The 6,002-nt window shown below is 44.1% G+C and overlaps 1 long non-coding RNA gene across 1 annotated transcript; it reads left to right on the top strand.

Annotated features, from left to right (window-relative positions):
- Window positions 1-5,089: 5,089 nt before the first annotated feature.
- LOC121577062 lies at window positions 5,090-5,751 on the top strand. Its single transcript, XR_006002558.2, has 3 exons — window positions 5,090-5,363; window positions 5,484-5,490; window positions 5,585-5,751. It is a non-coding gene; the product is annotated as an uncharacterized LOC121577062 (long non-coding RNA).
- The last annotated feature ends 251 nt before the right edge of the window (window positions 5,752-6,002 follow it).

The raw sequence follows: 6,002 nt of genomic DNA, 5'->3' as shown, positions 1-6,002 counted from the left end.
GACGAATACACTGAAACGGTGACCGAGTTTATCAGGAAGTGTATAGGTGATGTTGTGCCCACTGTGACTATTAAAACCTACCCTAACCAGAAACCGTGGCTAGATGGCAGCATTCGCGCCAATCTGAAAGCGTGAACCACCGCATTCAACCATGGCAAGGTGACTGGGAATATGGCAGAATACGAACAGTGTAGCTACTCACTCCGCAAGGCAATTATACTGGCAAAACATCAGTATAGAGACAAAGTGGAGTCGCAATTCAACGGCTCAGACACGAGACGTCTGTGGCAGGGTCTACAGACAATCACGGACTACAAAAGGAAAACCAGCCACGTCGCCGACACCGACGTCTCGCTTCCAGACAAGCTAAACACCTTCTTCGCCCGCTTTGAGGATAACACAGTGCCACTGACAAGGTCCACTACTGTTGATAAAACAAGTTTACTGGAGAACGGAGACCAAGTAGAGACTTTCGGACAAGGTGGATGATTGTATGATATAAGGCAGTTTATTCAGAGGTAAAGATATCAGAATTCTCGTGCACGGACGCGTTTCGTCAACCTCGTAGGGAGATATCTGAGAGCGCGCCCTAACCATTGTGTGCTGACATTTTATACAATAAAATAAAGTAGGTTGATTCTAGTCGTTCCGATCTCCCCATTGGTCCTGATGAGTTGGTCGAGGTCATCTCCATTTCATTGGCTCTGGAGTCAGGTTCTCTGTCTCCGGCCTAAGAGAAGGGGTTTTTTGTGTGTGTGTGCTTAACAATGATGATGTGTGTGTATGTGTGTGTATGTGTGTGTATGTGTGTGAGTGTGTGTATGTGTGTAAGTATGTGTGTGTATGTGTGTGTGTGTGTGTGTCCTCAGGAGATATCTCGTGAGTTTGGGAGGACTTGAGAGACTTATGGCCTGGGTGTTACTCATGGCCACCTGCTGATAAGGCCGACAGGATACAAGTCCTTGTGCATTGTATTAAGTCCCAAGGCCCCAACACAAGATGGGTTATGCACAAGATTTTAGTCAGACCAAGCTTTAACATAATATATTTACCACTACACTACCAAGGACTGTGGCCTCTCCTTCTCCGTGGCCGACGTGATTAAGACATTTAAGCATGTTAACCCCCGCAAGGCTGCCGGCCCAGATGGCATCCCTAGCCGCGTCCTCAGAGCATGTGCAGACCAGCTGGCTGGTGTGTTTATGGACATATTCAATCTCTCCCTTTCCCAGTCTGCTGTTCCCACATGCTTCAAGATGGCCACCATTGTTCCTGTACCCAAGAAAGCAAAGGTAACTGAACTAAATTACTATCGCCCTGTAGCACTCACCTCTGTCATCATGAAGTGCTTTGAGAGACTAGTCAAGGATCATATCACCTCTACCTTACCTGTCACCCTAGACCCACTTCAATTTGCTTACCGCCCCAATAGTTCCACAGACGATGCAATCGCCATCACACTGCCCACTGCCCTATCCCATCTGGACAAGAGGAATACCTATGTAAGAATGCTGTTCATTGACTATAGCTCAGCATTCAACACCATAGTACCCTCCAAGCTCATCATCAAGCTCGAGGCCCTGGGTCTGAACCCCGCCCTGTGCAACTGGGTCCTGGACTTCCTGACGGGCCGCCCCCAGGTGGTGAAGGTTGGAAACAACATCTCCACTTCGCTTATCCTCAACACTGGGGCCCCACAAGGGTGCGTGTTCAGCCCCCTCCTGTACTCCCTGTTCACCCAAGACTGCATGGCCAAGCACGCCTCCAACTCAATCATCAAGTTTGCAGAGGACACAACAGTAGTTGGCTTGATTACCAACAATGACGAGACCGCCTACAGGGAGGAGGTGAGGGCTCTGGGAGTGTGGTGCCAGGAAAATAACCTCTCACTCAACGTCAACAAAACAAAGGAGATGATCGTGGACTTCGGGAAACAGCAGAGGGTGCACCCCCCTATCCACATCTACGGGACCGCAGTGGAGAAGGTGGAAAGCTTCAAGTTCCTTGGCGTACACGTCACCGACAAACTGAAATGGTCCAACCACGCAGACAGTGTGGTGAAGAAGGCGCAAGAGAGCCTCTTCAACCTCAGGAGGCTGAAGAAATTCGGCTTGGCACCTAAAACCCTCACAAACTTTTACAGATGCACAATTGAGAGCATCCTGTCGGGCTGTATCACCACCTGGTACGGCAACTGCACCGCCCGCAACCGCAGGGCTCTCCAGGGGGTGGTGCGGTCTGCCGAACACATTATCAGGGGCAAACTACCCTCCCTCCAAGACACATACAGCACTCAATGTCACAGGAAGGCCAAAAAGATCATCAAGGACATCAACCACCCGAGCCACTGCCTGTTCACCATGCTATCATCCAGAAGGCAAAGTCAGTACAGGTGCATCAAAGCTGGGACCGAGAGAATGAAAAACAGCTTCTATCTCAAGGCCATCAGACTGTTAAATAGCCATCACTAGCACATTAGAGGCTGCTGCTGCCTATTGAAATCACTGGCCACTTTAAGAAATGGAACACTAGTCACTTTAATAATGTTTACTGTCACTTTAATAATGTTTACATATCTTGCACTACTCATCTCATATGTATATACTGCATTCTATTCTATAATTATTCCGTGCCGCTCTGTCATTGCTTGTCCATATATGTATATTTTCTTAAATTCCATTCCTTACTAGTTTTGTATGTATTTAGGTATATGTTGTGAAATTGTTAGATATGACTTGTTAGATATTACTGCACTGTCGCAGCTAGAAGCACAAGCATTTCGCTACACCCGCTATAACATCTGCTAAACACTTGTATGTAAATACAATTGGATTTGATTTGATTTGAATTAACGTTTACAACGTAGGTGCAACAATCAAGAGAATTTTGAATAATCAAGGTGACAGACAGTGACACATTCAATACCGCCTTGCACACTCTTGCCTGCCTCTAGTTGATCTAGGCTGCAATCATTAGTCCAACAGTTTCTATTGGACAAATTCAGGTATGTTTATCCCTGTTTCATTCTGTTTGCTTCCGTTTAAGAAATGTTTTTCAACAGAATCGGCAGAATGAATACACCCCTGATCACACACAAACACAGTTCACTTTCATAGCAGCCACATAAAAACAGCATGATCACTTTGCTCGTTGTATATATCATTCCTTCTCGCAGCTATCTATGCACTCTCCTCCTCTCACCTTTTCCCTTCGCTTGTGGACTTCAGTGCACAACACATCAGCTGTCTGTGACCAGGCGGAAAAACCTTTCCAAGCCAAACCATCATGTCATGACCGCTAACCGCTACACACAGCCTACATCGTTGTCACATCATAGTCAACATCGCTACTATAACTAACGCGTTAGTAAACCCGCTACAATCATGCAGTACAGTGTTGTCAGCAGTAATCTGTTTAGCAGTTACACTGGTGGGCCCCGTGGTAGTAAATTAATAAAACCAAAAGCTTACCTTGACTTAGAAGAGTTCCAGTGTTGGATAATCATAGCCAGCGAACTAACATAGCATCCCTCTCTGTTTGAGCCAGGTGTTTGTGTAGCCTAAACTAGCTAGCTGCATTCGCTAGCTAAGTGAAAGTGAAAGTTTGAAAAAATACAACCAAATATAGCTAGCGCTCTCTGTCTCTCTACCTCGCTCTCTCGCTTGTCCTTAATTCTCTCTCTTTGTGTCAACTGCTCATCATATTTTATGCACTGCAATGCTGTAGCTAGCTGTAGCTTATGCTTTCAGTACTAGAGTCATTCTCAGATTTTTTGATTGAGTGGACAACATGTCAGTTCATGCTGCAAGAGCTCTGATAGGTTGGAGGACGTCCTCCGGAAGTTGTCATAATTACTGGGTAAGTCTACTGAAGGGGGTGAGAACCATGAGCCTCCTAGGTTTTGTATTGAAGTCAATGTACCCAGAGGAGGACAGAAGCTAGCTGTTCTCCAGCTACACCATGGTGCTACCCTACAGCGTCCTGCTGAGGCTACTGTAGACCATCATTGCAAAACAGTGTGTTTTAACCAATTATTTGGTGACGTGAATATATTTAGTATAGATCTATCTAAAAATGATAACTTTTTTAATGTTTCACTATTTCTATTTTGATGAAATTCACTAAGGATGATCCTCCCCTTCCTCCTCTGAGGAGCCTCCACTGTTGCATATCAATGTGAAGGACCGTGACATGGATACTACTGCTGCTGCTCGTATTTACGTCAGGGAATCTGTGTTACACCATTGCTTTTGTTGGTTGTGTGCATGTGTGTGTCTCTTAGTTAGAGCAACTGTCCGAATGTGGTCAAATAACAATGCTGTTATTTATTCTGACCCCTCTGGGCCACACAACCTGATCTCCTGACTCCCGAACATGGCACCTCAGAGAGGGCAAAATGTAATCTGAAGCTTTTTACACACCCTCCGCCATTAAACATTCATGCTACACTCTTAGACAAAAGGGTTCCAAAAGGGTTCTTCGGCAGTCTGTCCCAATAGAAAAGTAATCCTATGGTGACAGCCGAAGAACCCTTTAAGGTTCTAGATAGCACCTTTTTTTCTATGAGTGTATGGTAGAGAACCTGTGATTCTCATGTGTCATTCTAGGATAAGGAAAAATAGCAGATGTATGTATTTCTATCCAAAGCAATGATATTTCGACAACCCCATTTGTCACTGCATCAGCCATGCACAGTAAGCTTCACCTTGCAATATTACAAACACATGCTGCTTTGTGTTGCAGGAAGGCTAAAAAGAGAGCCACATTAAATCTATTTCCTATCAGAGAGGGAAAAGGTTTTGGCAGAACACACACTTTAGAGAGAGAAAGAGAGAGAGATGAACAGATGGATAGATCATCCTTAGTGTTCTGCCAAAACCTTGTTCCTGCCCAGCCTTCTATTCATGGGCCTTAGACTCTCATCACCAAGGCCACAGCTGCTATCTGGCTTCTATCTGGGCCATAGGAAAGCATGGGAGCAATGTAGCCAGACAGGAGCTCTCACACAACTAAAGCCCTTGATAACAAAGGGAATTATTATCCCATAGTGTAAGCACAGTGAAATGTTGTCCCCATCAAGGCCTATGGGACAACTAGGCCTAAATTTCAAATCAAAATCAAATCAAATTTTATTTGTCACATGCTTCTTAAACAACAGGTATAGACTAACAGTGAAATGCTTACTTACGGGTCATTTTCCAACAATGCAGAGGATAGACTACAGATCTGATTCTCGGGTTCAGATATGTGTATAAGTTGGCTTCAGTGCAAAGGAAGTTCCTGCAGGAAAATTTATTATAATGTAAATTGTGGATGTTTGGCTGTCTTTCAGGAAACAAAAGATAAAACATCATGTCTGAGGCGTAAGTATGATTTTTATGTACTTTTAAAGGATATCATTATTGCTTAAAACCTTTATCGGCTTTATCACTAACTCAGTGTTCATTTCTCCATTGTTTACTATGATCAAATATCCTTCACAGACCGGTGGTAAGTCAATTATACATATTTTATTTTAATTGTATTTATTACAGAACCGCTTATGGTGAAATTGTGTAAATTAATTGTGTACCTGTTGTGTTAGGTATGTTTTCAAAACGATTGTACAGTATGAAGAGAATAAGAGAAAAAGATAAGTAATAATTGAAACAGACAGTAACCAGAAAAATAGTAAAACATGACATATGGGGACAATTTTATGAATTCTAATTTAACCTCTATGTTCTATGTTCATGTAGAAAAAGCTGAAGATCTCCGCATCCCGCAATTTGGCTCTAAAGGTATTCTTTTCCCCAATCACCACCGCTATACAAGACACACACACTACACACGAGAAACATGTTCGTCGTCAAACCCACTGGCTCCAGGCCATCTATAAATCACTGCTAGGCAAATCCCCGCCTTATCTTAGCTCATTGGTCACCATAGCAGCACCCACCCGTAGTCTGCGCTCCAGCAGGTATATCTCACTGGTCATTCCCAAAGCCAACACCTCCTTTGGC

The sequence above is a fragment of the Coregonus clupeaformis genome, chromosome 11 (genome assembly GCF_020615455.1).
Source record: "Coregonus clupeaformis isolate EN_2021a chromosome 11, ASM2061545v1, whole genome shotgun sequence".
In the NCBI taxonomy this organism is placed as follows: Eukaryota; Metazoa; Chordata; class Actinopteri; order Salmoniformes; family Salmonidae; genus Coregonus; species Coregonus clupeaformis.
Note: the sequence above shows the minus strand (reverse complement) of the source record. Positions and strands in the feature narration are given on the sequence as shown.